This window comes from Penaeus japonicus, unplaced genomic scaffold (genome assembly GCF_977035675.1).
Source record: "Penaeus japonicus unplaced genomic scaffold, GWHDUDI00000001_assembly GWHDUDI00000007, whole genome shotgun sequence".
In the NCBI taxonomy this organism is placed as follows: domain Eukaryota; kingdom Metazoa; phylum Arthropoda; class Malacostraca; order Decapoda; family Penaeidae; genus Penaeus; species Penaeus japonicus.
In genome coordinates this window covers 21442257-21459985 of record NW_028234409.1, presented here as the reverse complement: position 1 = coordinate 21459985, position 17729 = coordinate 21442257, and positions in this window count along the sequence as shown.

Here is a 17729-nt window from a genome sequence, read left to right as displayed (position 1 = left end):
AACAGACTTTTAGAAATTCTTTTTTCATCCTCTTTTATTTTTTCTTCCATTTCTTCTTCTTCTCCTTCCTCTCCTCCTTCATCGTCATCATCTTCTTTTACTCATCTTCTTTCCTCCTTCTTTATCATCATCATCATCATCATCTACATCTCGCTTATCTTCTTCCTCTTTCTCTCACAATTATAATTTCAGACCCCCCCCCCCCCCCCCCCCCCATCGCATCCCGTCACCTGACAATTCATTAGAACTTTTTCCATTGCTTCAAATCCCATTACGAGCTCGCAGTAATTTCGTAAGCCCCAAATTGCCGTTCGTCCCCGTAAGATTTCCGTGCTTATTGCGTTATGTCTCTTATAATGTTATTGCCCTCTGATAACGTTGATCGGAGGCAGTATTTACACGTAGGGATTTTATTGGGATCTTCTCCGTCTACATTTTTTTCTTATGGATTAATATTATTGTTTTTATTGCTATTATTATTATTTTTCATATAGTTGTGATTTTTATTGTTATTTGTTTTATCGTCATTTGCAATTATCATTATTATATTGTATTATTATTATTGTTATTGTTGTTATTATTATCATCACCACCATTACCATTATCATCCTTATTATTATTATTATTATTATAATCATCACCATCATCATCATCATCATCATCATCATCATCATTCTTGTCATTACTATTATTATTGTTATTGTCATTCATTATTATTATACGTGTTATTGTTATCATCATCAGTATTATCATTACAATTGCCATTACATTTTTTATCATTGTTGTATTATCATTAATGGTATTATTCATCATAAACATTATCATTAATGGTATTATTCATCATTTACATTGTTATTGATCACAAACATTATGAGTATGAAAATGATTTTATGATTGAAAAAATAAAACAGTTGCATGATAACATGATAAATGTACTATAGTCTGATTATTTTTTTTAAGGATCGAACAATTCATAATAAAAAAAATGAAAAGGGAGAGTGAAAGGAAAGATAAAACATCATAGAAAAAACGGGAAATTCCGATTCAATTTTGCATGATTTAAAGCTGATGATCTGAATATAGAAAAGTAATCGTGCCACCGATTTCAAAATGACGAATGAAAGTGGACTGAAATAGAATGAAAAAGTTGTACTTTTTGTGAACATAAGGAACATCTAAAGCAATATCTGGGAATGTTTTATTTCTCTAAAGAGTAACTGTGTTAGTATTATTTTACTATTACTATTTACTGTTGCATTGTTATTATTATTACTATTTCTGTTATCAACATTGTTATTTCTATTACTGTTATCATCATCATTATTGATTGTTTTTATTATTTTCATCATTATTCTTTTACTATTATTACTATCATCATCATCATCATACTTATTGTTCTTATTAAAAAAAAAACATTAATCCAGACTCTCTCTCTCTCTCTCTCTCTCTCTCTCTCTCTCTCTCTCTCTCTCTCTCTCTCTCTCTCTCTCTCTCTCTCTCTCTCTCTCTCCTCTCTCTCTCTCTCCCTCTCCTTCCCTCTCTCTCTCCTTCCCTCTCTCTTTCCAGGAAAAAACAAAAAAAAAAAAAAAAAAACAAGCCATCAACTTTACAAAATTAATTTCATCAGCTTTACATGTTAACTCTATTTTTGGCGAGTAGGGAATTTGATAAGGATTTGCATTAATTTTATTTATTTGGAAAAGCATAGAAGAAAAAAATGTTAAGAAACTATTCGTCATTTGGTGTTGAATATTCGGCGCTAGATATTTGAATAGATGTGAAAAAATGAAAACAAATATATAGAATATAGAATATCAAATATAAATTAGAAATGAAAATAAGATAGAAAATAAGAATGAAAGTAAGAATTGAAAACATAGAAGTAGAAGAAGCAAGATTAGAATGATAATATAACAATTAGAAATACAAATTAAAATATTGCAATTCAAAATATTGGAATTAGAACATCGGATTTAGGACAGAATGATCTAGAAGTATTTGATATGCCACGTTTTTCAGATGCGATGTGAATAATGTTTTATTTCTAGTTGAATATTGATTGAGGGAACCGCTGCTATGACACCTACCGTGTTTTGCGCAAAAGGGGTTGAATCAGCGAGAATCTCATGTGTTGAGTGGTCAATATTGGTTTTGTTGTTCTTGTTGATAATGATAAGGATATTGATATTCTTATGTCATTATTATCATTTTATTATTATCACCTCTATTATCACCATTATTATCCTTGTTATTATGATTATTATTATTATTACTATCATTTATATTATTACTAATGTCATTATCATTTCTATTATTATCAATACCATTTTTATTACCATTATTGTTATTAACTTTTTAAAAAAGATTGTCTTGATAATATAAAGTAATTTTTACGTCAATGATAAGAATACCGATATTCAAAGGTAGAGTGATGGTGATGGTGATTATGGTGGTAGATACTGATAGATAGTTATGGGGAGAATTTCGGGTACTATGGTGGTGGTGATGACGACAATGGTAATGACACTGGTGATGCTGATGATGAATGTGATAGTGATAGAGGTAATAAGAATGGTGATGTTAATGACAACGGTGATTTCGAGGTTGATAACGATGGTGATGATGGCAATGTTGATGTGATGACAGAAAGGAGGAGAAGAGGGCGAAACTGATGAAAGTCATGGTTAGAATTTTTAAAGAGAAAGTGATGTTATTTTGGGCAATGCGCAGCCTATAGTACTGTTAATGACGAAGATGAATGTATGGTTGTGAAAAGGAGCACGAGAGTGATTTTGATGATGATGCTCATGATTACGACGAAAGTGATGAAGTATAAGTATAATCCTAATAATGCCAAGGATTATATTTATGATACACAACAATAAAAACACTGCAGTAATAACTATAACGGTAATCATAATATCATAACAGTTCATATCAGGTAATTAAGATAACTAATTATTCTATAATAATGCCGCCCACAGCACCTCACAGCTATTTTTCCCCCGAGCCAAGAATAGATTTGATGTTAATCAGGCAAGGCGGCCATAAGAGATCGTGGCTTCATTATACAGTCGTGGTAAGACTTTTATAATGCTGTGTGAATACGTGTTGTCAGGGCCATTTCTCTCTCTCTCTCTCTCTCTCTCTCTCTCTCTCTCTCTCTCTCTCTCTCTCTCTCTCTCTCTCTCTCTCTCTCTCTCTCTCTCTCTCTTGCTCTCTCTCTCTCTCGCTTTCTCTCTGGCTGTCTGTTTCTTTCTTTCTCTGTTCCTTTCGTGTTTTTTTTTCTTTCTCACTCACTCTCTCTCTCTCTCTCTCTCTCTCTCTCTCTCTCTCTCTCTCTCTCTCTCTCTCTCTCTCTCTTTGTCTGTTTCTTTCTTTTCGTGTCTTTTTTTCTTTCTCACTCTCTCTTTCTTTCTCACTCTCTCTTTCTTTCTCTCTCTCTCTCTCTCTCTCTCTCTCTCTCTCTCTCTCTCTCTCTCTCTCTCTCTCTCTCTCTCTCTCTCTCTCTCTCTCTCTCTCTCTCTTTCTCTCTGGTTGTATGTTTCTTTCTTTCTCAGTTCCTTTCGTATTTTTTTTCTTTCTCTGTTCCTTTCGTGTTTTTTTCTTTCTCTGTTCCTTTCGTGTTTTTTTCTTTCTCCCTTTGCTTCTCTCTTTTTCTTCTTTTCTCTTCTCACCGCTTTCTCTCTCTCTCTCTCTCTCTCTCTCTCTCTCTCTCTCTCTCTCTCTCTCTCTCTCTCTCTCTCTCTCTCTCTCTCTCTCTCTCTCTCTCTCTCTCTCTCTCTCTCTCACTCTCTCTCTCTCTCTCTCTCTCACTCTCTCACTCTCTCACTCTCTCACTCTCTCACTCTCTCACCCTCGCTTAATTTCAGAGATGATAAAGACAGAGAGAGAGGCAGAGGCATAGGCTCTCGGAGCATCAGCTGTTGCAAGCCTAACTCTGCTCTTTGATGAAAAGATGAAAGTGACAGAATTCTTTTTCCCGAAAGCAGGATAGAGAAAAAAATAAAAAGAAAAAGAAAAATTAATCTTGCAGACTGATTGCATATGCACCTGGTATGCATGATAGTTTATTTTTTTGTGATTATTAGATTTCAAGATTAGCATACATTTTTTTTTTATCCACGTTGGTATTGTTCATTTGTAGATATGTATATATTTTAATGTATTGGATGATAGTGATAATGGTAACAATAATATCATCTTCATATCTCTTTTTCTACTTCTTCTTCTTATTCTTCTTATTATTATTCATCTTCTCCTTCTCCTCCTCCTCCTCCTCCTCCTCCTCATCATCATCATCATCAATCTTCATCATCATCATCATCATCATCATCATCCTTATCATTTCCATTACTCGTTGTTATTACTTCGTCATTATGATTATTTCTTATATTTATTGTGATATTATCTTCTTTAGGAAGGAGTAACAAATAAGTAAATATATTAAACAATAAATAAAGAAATGGTTAATCAAATAAATGCACAAAAATAGATGGATAATAAGAGGAAGGAAGAACGAAAGGTCAAATGAAGGTAGGGAGAGAAAATGATGGAAACGAAAAATGAGAAGAGAAAATAGCATAATAAAAGTTCGGGAAGAGAAAAGCAGAGAAGAAAAGATTACAAGAATAAAAATGAATCTAAAGATATTAGAGTAGTGAAAAAGAGAAAATTAGAGAAGGAGAAACAAGGAAAAAGAAAAAAAAATAGAATAAGAAGAATGAGTGAAGATGAGAAGGTGATAGGAAATATAACAAGGGAGAGGAAATAGGAAAAGACAAAATATAAAATACAGAAATGGACGAAGAAGAAGAAGAGAGAGAGAGAGAGAGAGAGAGAGAGAGAGAGAGAGAGAGAGAGAGAGAGAGAGAGAGAGAGAGAAATCGAAAGCGAAAGCGAAAGAGAGATTGATGTAGAGGCATTGATAGATGAGATAAATAGAATGAACAGATAAATATAAAAAGATAGAGCTTTGCACACACGCTGCCTTCTCCCTTCGTCAGCATAGAGAAAAAGATCAAAGGGTCACGCAGCATAACGGGAAGGAGAGTAGCATACAAAAATGTAATGTATGACAACGAAAAAAGTAAAAAAAAAAAAAGAAAAAAAAGTGAAATTATGATATATAAAAACAGAAACAGAAACAAAAAATGGCGAATAAGATAATAAAGACTGAAAACCGAAATAAATTATATAAGTAATATATTTACTTATGTGTTTATTCATCCATTTAGAAAAAAAAAAAACTAGAAAGGAACCTGGAAAAGGCAACGATACAGACTGAGGAACTTTTTTTTCCCTAGTGGAGGATCTAATGCTTGGCCTCCTTTGACTCGGAAATGTTTATGAATGTTTTAAGTCGTCCGGAGCTTTGGCCGAGCGAGGAATGCCTGAAGTGTATCGGGCTATTCAAACGATGTTATTTAGGAAACATTGATGAAGAAAAATATGAAAAAAGTAAGAGAGAGAGAGATGGAAGGAAGGCAGGCAGGCATTCAAGAGAGAAGGAGAGAGAGAGGGGGAAGCAAGGAAAGAAGGAGGGAAGGCATTCAAGAGAGAGAGAAAAAAAAAGATACATACAAAAAGAGACAAACCGTGTGGACAGAGTCAAATAGATAACAAAAGTGAGAAAGAAATTTCAAATGCTGGATATCCGCTCATAAATCCTAGTCAACAAACCTGAATATATCGTCAGACGAAGAAGTAAACAAATTTCACAGTACAGTACAGAGACATAAAAAGAGGGAAAGAAAAACCCGACAAGCAAACTATTCCAAACACAAGACATTTACCGCCAAGTGAGTATCATTTCCCGACAGGGACTGCATAGCATAATACAATACAAAACGAAATGATGTTCATGACCGTTTATGACCTCGATTGGATGTCATTCTTCGCTTCAATTAAGGTCATTCTCATCCATAATGAACTCTTTATTTATAATCATAACGAATGGCTTTCGTAGAATCGACTAACTGCTCTCTTTCCCTCTCCCTCACTCTCTCTTATTCTTACTCTCTCCCTCACCCTCTTACCTCTTTTACTCTCTCCCCCTCCCTCTCCCATTATATGACTCTACCTCTCTTACTCTCTCCCTCTCCCTTTCCCTCACTCTATCTTATTTCTCTCTCCTTCTCCCTCATCCTCTACCCCAACCTCTAGAATCCCCTCCCTCACCCTCCCTCTCCATCTACCTCTCTTACTCCCCCCCCCCCTCTCTCTCATTATATAACTCTACCTCTCTTACTTTCTCACTCTCTTATTCTTACTCTCTCCCTCTCCCTCACTCTCTCTTATTCTTACTCTCTCCCTCATCCTCTTACCTCTTTTACTCTCTCCCCCCTCCCTCTCCCATTATATGATTCTATCTTTCTTACTCTCTCCCTCTCCCTCTCCATTTCCCTCACTCTATCTTATTCTTTCTCTCTCCTCCCTCATCCTCTACCCCAACCTCTAGAATTCCCTCCCTCTGCCTTTCGTACTCTCTCCTTCTCCCTCTCCTATTATATGACTCTCTTACTATCTCCCTCTCCCTTTCCCTCACTCTATCTTATTCTTTCTCTCTCCGTCTCCCTCATCCTCTACCCCAACCTCAATAATCCCCTCCCTCACCCTCCCTCTCCATCTACCTCTCTTACTCCCCCCCCCTCTCTCTCATTATATAACTCTACCTCTCTTACTTTCTCACTCTCTTATTCTTACTCTCTCCCTCTCCCTCACTCTCTCTTATTCTTACTCTCTCCTTCACCCTAACCCTCACCCTCTATCCCAACCTCTCTTAACCCCTCTCACACCCTCCATCTCCCTCTACCTCTCTTACTCATTCATTCACATTCTCTTATTCTCTGCCTCTACCTCACACTCTCTTATCTCCTCCCTCCCTCTCCCTCTACCTCTCTTACTCTCTCCCTCACCCTCTTATTCTCTCCCTCTTCCTCTCTCTCGTTAAATTGACTAAGAGGCAAATAAGGTGATAAAAGTCTGTTGCTGATAAACTTTGATATTATTATCATAGTCATAAGTAACGTCCAATTCATAATGTCGTGTGTAAACAATATCGATGAATATGAATAAACTCATATTGTCATTTCTATTTTGAAAATGTATTTGATATTGTCATGAATAACCAATATGTGACATGAGCATACAGTTACATAAATTTATATTTGCCTGTATCATATTCTATTTTTTCTCGTTTGTAGTCTACAGTATTGTTTCTGTAAAATATATCATATAAACCTTTGACGAAAAGCAACAAAATCTAGATCATAACAAAAAAAAAAACAAGAAAGGAAAAAAAAAGATGGGTCACTCATATCTAACGAAAAAAAGTTCTAGACATGATTTTCATGACGATATATGGAGAAATTTTCCCTATCTGAGAGTCTCGTGAAAGAGCTTCTTACCGGTCTTTGGAAACTTTAAGATCTGGACTTACATTCCTTAAGGTCAACACACACACACACACACACACACACACACACACACACACACACACACACACACACACACACACACACACACACACACACACACACACACACACACACACACACACACACACACGTGTGACTGGTTGTGTGTATATTGATTTTTTAAGGGAGGAGAGAGGTATAGAATTTAAAGGAGGGAGAGAGTCAGAGTGTGAAACGGAGGAGGGCGAGAGGAGAAAGGGGAGGATGAGGAAGGGAGATACAGACAGAGAGGGGGGAGAGAAAGAAAGTAAGAAAGAGAGAGAGAGGGGGGGGAGGAGAAGGATCAGGAGAGAGAGAGAGAGAGAGAGAGAGAGAGAGAGAGAGGGGGGGGGAGAGAGAGAGAGAGAGAGAGAGAGTGGGGGGGAGAGGGGAGGAGGGAGAAAGAGAGAGAGAGAGTGGGGGGGGGGGAGATAATAGCAATTTACGAGATGAGATTTTTTATAGCGTCCTAGAGAAAAGGAAATTGCATATTTAAAGACTTTATAAAATCAAGTGTGCGTGAGTTATATTTATGTCCACATTATCCCCTCATGAAAAAAAAATTGTTTTAACTCATGACTTAAATACCTAGGCTCCAAATTTATTCCAAGATAATTCTTTTCTTAAGAATCAGAAAAGAAATGATAAGACTATAACTAATAATACTAGTAAAGATGATTTTGTTATTTCACCTTTTTTCTTTATTTTCTTTTTCACTTTTTTTTTATGAAATTTCTCCATTTTCTGTTTACTTTCTAATCATTTCCCACTTTTTCATAGACTATTTCTTTACCTTTACGTAATAAATTATCCCCTCTTTTCCTTTTTCCATGAGTTTTGTCTTACTTTTCCCTTCGTTCGTAGACTTCCCACCTTCTTTGTCCATCATTTTCCCTCTTTTCTCATTCATTTCCCTCCTTATCTCTTATTCCATAGTTTTTATAAATTCCTCACACCTTTTTCCCATCATTTTAATAAATCCTCCTTTTTTCTCCTTTTTCCCTTATCAATGATTATTTAATTACTTTGTCTCACCTTTTTAATCACTGCCCCCGCCCCTACCCTCCTAGCCTCTTTCCTCCCCTGCTCTTTTCACTAATTACCTACTATTTTCATAATTGTTTCCCCCTTTCCCCCATTTCCTTAACAATAAGTACTCACCCGTTTCTTCTCCTTCCTCTCCTTTCCTTTTCATCCCACACCCTTTTCTCAAGAACATTGAAATTCTCAGAAGACAGCCATTTTTGCGTGTATGTTATTTTATAGTTGTTTATTACTCTGCCTAAATAAACATTTTCGTTTTTTAATTTCAACTGTCGATCGTGTTTGAAATGACCTGATCGTCATTATGATCAATTGATCACCATTAAAATCATATGCAGATCATTATAATAACTAAATCATTATAATGATTGAATCATCTTTATGGTATTTGCACCATAATTGCAATAATTGAATCATCATTAAAATAAATTCACACGTCATCAAAATCATTCACACATGACCATAACTTCAATAATCTTTCCAATCACTTAACCCTCCTCCATCATCTAATCACGGTCCGTCTTACCCCCGCAGGCTGACCTATCCTGCCGCAATACCCTGGCCAACGTGGGCACAATCTACACGCAGACGAACCACGTGACCCTCCGTTACGTCACCGACCAGTGGGGACCGAAAGAAAACGGGTTCAAGCTCCTCATCACAGCCTTCAAGGATAAAAGTAAGTGATCTGATTGGTCGGGTAAAAGAAAGCGATCTGATTGGTCGGGTAAAAGAAAGCGGTCTGATTGGTCGGGTAAAAGAAAGTGATCTGATTGGTCGGATAACAAATACCGATCTGATTGATCGGGTAAAAGAAAGCGATCTGATTGGTCGGGTAAAAGAAAGCGATCTGATTGTTGTATGGATGCTTTTGTTTTTGTTTTGTTATATTGTTATTATGATTATTTTAATTATTATTGTTGGAAGTGGTTGTGTTAATATTGTTCTTTTTATTATAATTATTGTTATTGTTGTGATTATTAATGCCATTATCATTATTGTTATTATTACTATTATTTTTATTATTATTATTATTATTATTATTATTATTATTATTATTATTATTATTATTATTATTATCATTATCGTTACTATCATTATTATTGTCTTTGTTATTATTGTTATGGTAAGTTGTGTTATTGTTGTTATTATTATAACTATTATTGTATTTATTATAACTTATTAATATTATTATTATAACTATTATTATTATTATATCAGTATTGTTATCATTAGTAGGAGTATTACTATTGTTACTATCATTACTACTTCTATTATTATCATTATTATTATTGTCAATATAACCATTATCCTTGTTATTATCCTTGTTATTATTGTTATTATTATAGAGTTAGAAATGACGTAAGGAACACAAATTTCATCTATTTATTTTGTCGTTGTTACTCTTGCGATATCTGAAGAGGACTGTATTTCATCTCGAAACATTGGTGAATTTTCTTTCTGTTGTTAGTCTATTTCCTATTCGAAAAAACGTATGGACGAAAGGGGGTGAAATGATGGGAAGGCTAGTTTGTTTGTTTGTTTGAGTGTGGGTATATGTGTTTGTTTGTGTGTATGTTTTTTTGTTTTTTTTTGAGTGTGTATGTTTGTATGTGTGTATGTTTGTTTGTGTGTGTGTGTATGTTTGTTTGTGTGTGTGTGTATGTATGTATGTATGTATGTATGTGCATGCGTGCGCGTATGTACGTATTTGAATGCGACTTGTGTAAACATACACAATGCCGCACACGTATACGTGTCAGTATGTATTTCAGCCCCCCCCCCCCAAAAAAAAAAAAAAAAAAAAAAAAAAAAAAAAAAAAAAAAAAAAAACGAGCGCAGCTTGGGGTTGTATTAAAAACTTTTTTCGAACGGTTTTGGTTATGAGTTTCGTCGAAGACCTCGTTCCAGATGGATGAATCCTCGAAAGAATTTTGGATATACACGATGGTTGGTAAAAAAAAAAGAAAAAAAAAAGACTTACTCGTAATACGTTGGGAGATATATTGGCAAGGCTCTCTATCGGGAGCCGTATCGAATATTCAGAAGTTGTGACACTGATGCGTATCATGAGATATTTAGTTTCATCATTCGCGGTCTCTTGGAAGGATGGAAGGGCGGACGCATATCGAGGGCGATTCGGGGGTTGATAGCGAGGCAGGTGTAATTTGGAAGGAAGGGGGCTGGGAGATTGGGGGAAGGGAGGGGGGAGGGGAGGGGAGTTGATGTGATATGATATGATAGGAGGAGAGGAGAGGAAAGTAGGTAGGCAGAGGGAATAGAAGGAAAGGATAGAGATGGAGGGGAGGGAGAGGGGAGCAAGGTAGGTAGGTAAAGGGAAAGGTAGAGAAGGATAGAAGAGGAGGGGAGGATAGAAAGGGAGGGGAACATAGAAAGAGAGGGAAGGATTGAAGGGGAAGGGAGGAAGAGAATAGAAAGGGAGGGGAGGAAGGCGAGGGAGGCAGGCAGATAGAAAAGGAGGGGAGGAAGAGAGAGGAGGGATAGGAAAGGAGATGGAATGAGAGATAGGGAAGGAAAGAAATAGAGAGCGAAAGAGAATGAGAGATAGGGAAAGAGAGAGAGGTAAAGGGAAAAGAGGGAGGGATAGAGAGGGGGGAAGGAAGAAATAGAAAGAAAGAGAGGGAGATAGAACGTGAGATTAAGGAAGGAGGAATAGAAAAAAGTGGAGGAGAGAGAATGAGGGAGACAGAGAGGGACAGAAAAAGGGCGATCTAAGGGAATTAGGGATATAAAGAGCGGGAGGGAGGGAGAGAGATAAGGGAAGAGAGGATGAGAGATAGGGAAGGGGAATAGAAAGAGAGGGAAGAGGAAAAAATGAGAGGTCGGGAAGGAAGGAGTTCGATTGGGGAGGACGGAGATAGAGATGGAGAGAAAGAGGGGGAATGGAGGGAGAGAGAGAAAGGGAAGGGAGAGAAAAATAGAAAGCGAGGAAAGAAGAGAGAACGAAAGATAGTAAGGAGTGAGGTTGAGAGGGAAGGGGCGAGAGGGAGAGGGAGAAGGAGAGAGAGAGAGAGAGTCAGACTTTCCAACAGAGACGTCAGCAAGTAAAAGTTAATATGAAACGATAGAAACCTTTTCTCTCCTCTTCTTTTTTTCTGTCTCCAGCAACACAGAGATGACACGATATGAAATTGCGAAATGACGTCACAAAAGTTTTGACTTCTTTATCATTTTCTTTAGATCTTTTTTGAGCTTCGTTTTTATCAAGAAAAGAGGCACTGCAATTCACTTTTTCTTTCTCCGGTTACAAGTAACTCTCGGTGTTGTTGAGTAAGACCCTCGGCATTCTTCACGAAAGGGATATTCATGATCATTCAAAGGCTTTTCATGACCGCCATGCAGCTTTAGGGTGAGATGGAGAGCTAAGCTTCCGAATACTGTACTATGCGAGAGAGCCTTTGTGAGTCAGTCGTACAAACACGTAATGACAGACATAGATGCACGGGCACATGCAAGTGTATACATAAAGACAAAAATATGCAAGTACGGGTATATTACTAAAGCTAAGAGTAATATAAAAGCTGATCCCGCAAAGGCACAAATGCGCTAACAAAGATAAGTGGTGAACAGATACACAAACCGGTTCACTACCTTCCTCCTTCCTCTTCAATTACTCACTTGTTTTCACATCCCCCTCTCATTCTAGTCGCGGCCTTACTCTCTATAAATATATATACATATATATAAATATCACACGCACATGCATACTCCATTGATTTAATGTGACTGGAAGCATTCTCAAGGAATTATCATCCTTTCGGCCAGGTCCACGCCCACTATCGCTCGTTCTTCACCCTATCCTCCCCCTTCCTCAACTCCCACATAGCCAATTCCCTTGTCTTCCCCTCCCACACGCGGCAGCCCGAGGACACTTGCATAATGCACACTCACCTCAATGGCCACATTTCCCTCCAAAAAGTTTATTTCCAGGTGTTTCGTCCCTCGGTAATTAAGTCACTCTACCTGGGACTTCTTATTTATCTTGGCTGACTGATGACTTAAGGAAAGACTTCCGCTGACGAGGTGTCTGAATGTTGTCTGACAGTACGAAAAGGCGAAGAGGTGGGAGAAGGAGAGAGACGGTCGAGAAAGAGAGAGGGGTAAAGGACGTGGGATATTGAGATATAGAAACACTGACAAAGAGACGGGCAGAGAGAGGTACCAAAAGAGAGAAAAAAAACAACAACTAAAAAACAACAAGACACGCCGTCAAAAAATATAAAAGACAGTGAAAAAAAAACAAAAAAACACGTCAGACTCAAACTGTAACTCACAAAAGCCAAAATCCGCTCGCGTGTTAGAGGGACTGATGCCTCGTACAAATTTTATGAATGAAAGCGAAAGTATCTACACCCTGCCATTCATCATCTTCAGCGATGACGTCACGGCGATGGAAGCACGTGATTGGCAGCTTCGGAAGTCAGCTTTGATTCCGCTCGGTTCCTGACACCAAGTAATTAGGACTGGTCGATAGGAGGGGGAGGAAAGGAGAGGAGGCGGGGAGGGGGAAGGAAGGGGAGAGTGATGGTGGAGGGAGAGAGAGAAAGAGGAAAACATGGGAAAAAAAGAAGAGAGGAGGGAAGAGGGAGGGAAGAGGAGGGGAAGGAAGGGGAAAGAAAAGGAGAGAGGGGAGGGAGTGGTGAGGGAAGGATCGGGAAGGACGGAGGGGGAAAAGGAGAGGAGAGGGAGAAAGTAGAATATAAAAAAGAGAGGAGAAAAGAGGAAAGAGAAAAAGTACAAGAGTGAAGAAGAGAGGAAAGAGAAAGAACGGAAGAGGAGAGAAGAGGAAAACACGAAAGGGATAGAAGAGAAAAAAACAAAACAAAAAGGAAATAAGAATAACTAGAAATAAAAAAAGGCAAAGGAAGAGGAAGAGGGAGACACGGAGAAAGACACTTTTAGGATTGTAAGAGATGCCTGTGGGTCGGATGCTGGGGTGAGAGGGGGAGGGATAAGGGTGATAGATAAAGGAGAGGGGGGGGGGGGGCAGCATTGTATTATTGAAAATGAAAACGAAAAAGTAATGATTATAATAATGATGATTCTCGAGATAAAAACGATAAGGAATTTTACCCCGAGGGATTTTTTTTGTCGTGTTCAGAAATTAATTAAGTTTAAACGATGCAGAAAATATAATCATAGTTTGGATATGAAGGAATGGGATTAGAGAATCATCTTTCTATTATAAATGAATTGGTGTTATTTTGTTTAATGATAATGATGATAATGATGGTGAAATTGATGATGGTGACTTGGATGATTATGATGATGATACTAATACTACTAATGAAAATAATGTTGATAATGATGATGATCATGGCGGTGATAGTAATATGGTAATGAGGATAACAATAATGACGTTAAAAAAGATATTCAAAAGATAATGATCGCTATTATGGCCATTTCAGCACCAAATTAGGTATTAGTAAATATAGAAACAAAAATAGAACTCCCAATAAAGATAGAAGTAAATTATATTCAGTCTATTCTCAATTCCCGGAGAGTTAAGCGACTTTTCTGTTAATACTGTGAACCCAAGTATCAATTAAGGAACATTTTTTAATCTTTTTATGGATCTTAAGGGAGTTTGTAAGATAAGAAATTGCCGGAATGATGATGAATAATGATAGTGATTATGTATAGGATAAATGAATTATGATTGTAATCAGGTATAGATATGAATAACTTTGAGAGATGATGCCATTATTGATTATATTTTTTGCAAGTGATGATGATGATGATGATTGCAATGATACCAGTAATGGTATCAGTGGTATTTATTTATGAAAAAGGAAATATCTTCATATGAAAATTGATAAAGGAAATATAAATTGTGTTACTGATTATAGTGATGATGATGATATTGGAAATGATAATGAAAATAATAATAATAATGATAATAACAATGATAAGTATGATAATAATAACGATAACAGCGATAATAATGATAAAAATAATGCTACTAGTAGTAGTACTACTACTACTAGTACTGAAGATAATATTGAAAATAGAAGCAATGATGATAATGATAGTAATGATGATAAAGATAATAGTAATCAAATGATAATGATAAAAATGAGAATAATAATAATGATAATAGTAATAATGGTACCAATGATAATTATAATATTAATTATAACAATAAACAATAACATTGGTAATGAAAATAAAGATAAAGCCAAACTAAAAACCAACGACAACAAGTTCACAAGAAACATTCTATAAAAAACAGACACGTTCACTGCAATGGCTTTGAGGATTTGGGTTACGAGTGTGATAAGCATTCAAGAAGAGAGGAACTGGCATAGAATAACGAGAGGAGATAAGCAGATACGGAGAAGGAATAAGAGACATTGTGATGATAGTGAAAAGAAGTTGTAAGGTGAATTAGGGTGGATATGGTTAACTATTATGTTTTTTTTTTTTTTTTTTTTTTTTTGGTGGACTATTGTGGGATGGTGTTTTTTGGTAATGGGAGTAAGTGTAGTGATGGTGGTGGTAATCATGCAGCGATGGTGAGGATAATGTTAATGGTAATGTTAATATGGTGATGGTAGTAGTAGTAGTAGTGGTAGTAGTAACATTAGTTGAAACAATAATAATAATGGTAACACTGATAGTGATGGTGATGGTGATAATTATAAAGATAAAGAAAATAACGATAATAATAATAATGATAACAATAATAATATTATTAATTATGACAATAATAGTATTAGTGATGAGGAAAATAATAGTAATGACAATAATAGTAAGGATAATTATAATGATAATAGTAATAATAACAATAACAATAACAGCAATGATAATGATAATAGTAATAATGACAACCAGCAAAAACAACAAGAAGAATAACGACAAAAAATACACTACCACAAGGTAACCACAGCCACACATTACAACGAAGAAAGTAACATTAGCCGAAGTCACGCGACCCACTCGGCTGGGGGGGGGGGGGGGGGGGGGGCGGAGGGAGGGGCGGGTAAAGAGCAGAGTAGGCACCATGGGGGGGGGGTCTGAGGGGCGGGGGGGAGCGGATGCGAGTTGTGAGATCTTCAATATAAATTACTTTTTTTTTTTTTTTTTTCTTAGTCTTACTGGGAAACTGACTATTCTTGTTTCTTTTTTTAGTACTTTCGTCAGTGGATGTTTATAAAAAACAAATAATAGCGATAATTATGAAGAGTTGAGATTGTAATGGCAGTCGTAATAAAAAGTAGCAAAAACATATAAGATACTGCTAGTAATGATAAAAATGCTTATAATGATATTTACAATAATATGATGATAATGATAATGAGGATGTTAATAATGATAATAAGGATCTTCATAACAATAATTATAATGATAATAATAATAAGATTGATGAAATTATAATGAGAATAATTAAGATTATAGTAATAAAGATGAAAGTAATAATGATAATGATTACATTGATAATAATAATGATTATAATAACAACAACAATTGTGATGTTTATCATTATGATAATGGTAATTATTATCATTACTATTATTACTATTATTATTAATGATATGATATTATTGTGGTTATCATCCTTAATATTATTCCTATTATTGATATCATTATTATTATTATTATTATTATTATTTTTATATCATTATTATTATCATCATCATCATAAGCATCATCATTATTTCTAATACAATGATATTTATCATCATCATCATTATCATCATCTATTTTAGTTTTAGTTTAAATGGACACAGACCACACTTCTATCAATCTGTTAACGTGTAATAGAGAAATGTACCATATCTGCAGTATGAGTGTATATTTTCATTTATTTATGATAATCTAAAACCTCTTCACCCCCTCTCCCCCGCCTTCCCCTCCTTCCTTCGTTTTCCTTGCCTGACTAAAACAGGCTGTTGGTAGAGGGTTTGTGGATACAAAGGATTGGTAGGTTTCAGGACGCTACTCCATGTTAAGGTGGTCTGTTTGTGTCTTAGGCTGGAGGATTTGGTTATTAGGTTCCTTCTTCTTTTCATTCCTTCCCTCCTCCCTCCTTCCCTCGATCACTCCCTCTCTTCTTCCCTCGATCACTCCCTTCCTCCTTCCCTCGATCACTCCCTTCCCTCCCTTCCTCCCTCCCTCCCTCCCTCCCTCCCTCCATCCATCCATTCATCCATCCATTCAGTCCTCCCTCCCTCCCTCCTTCTCTACTTCCGTTTCATCCTCCCTCCTACCCTCCTTCCCTCTCTTTCTCCTTCCCCTCTCTTCTAACTCCCTCCCTCCAATCAGTCCTCCCTCTCTCTCTCCTCCCTTCTCTCCCTGTCTTCCCTTCAGTCCTCCCTCTTCTTCTTTCTCCCTCTCCCTCCCTTCCTCCCTCCCACCCTCCCTCCCTCCCTCCCTCCCTCCCTCCCTCCCTCCCTCCCTCCCTCCTTTCCTCAAATTAGTCCTCCCTCTCTCTCTCGTTTCCTCTCTCCCTGTCTCCTTCCCTTCAGTCCTCCCTCTCCCACCCTCCCTCCCTTCTTCCCTTCCTCCCTCCCTTCCGCCCTCCCTTCCGCCCTCCCTCCCTCCCTCCTTTCCTCCAATTAGTCCTCCCTATCTCTCTCGTTTCCTCTTTCCCTGTCTCCTTCCCTTCAGTCCTCCCTCTCCCTCCCTCTCCTTCCCTCTCCCTCATTCCCTCCCTCCCTCCCTCTCTCTCCCCCACTCTCTTTCGTAAATTACCCACCGCACACACATACCCAGACCGTAAATTGTATTAACCAGGTCATAAATCTATCAGGATTTATTTTCCAATCCTAGCTGTCAAGAGTTGGGCAAAATGAAGCTGTATTTGGTTTGGATTTCAAAGGCGTTACATGATAAGTGCAAACACATGCCCCCCTCCTGCCCCCTTTTTTGTTAGGTGTTTTTGATAAGCATGTGCCTTTATTACGTTTGTTTGCGTGTTTGTGAATTTATTGTTGATTTTTATTCTTCTTCTTCTCCGTTTTATAATTATGTTTTTTTCTGCTTCTTTTTCATCATTATTATTAGTATTATCACCATTAGCTTTAGCATTAGCATTGGAATTATAAATATCATTATTATTATCATCATTATTAGTATTAGTATTGTTATCATTGTTATTGAAGTTAGCTTCATTATAACTTTCATTACAAGTATTATTATCATTATTATTTTTACTTGTGCTACTAATGTTATTATTATTATTATTATTATTTTACTACTTTGCTA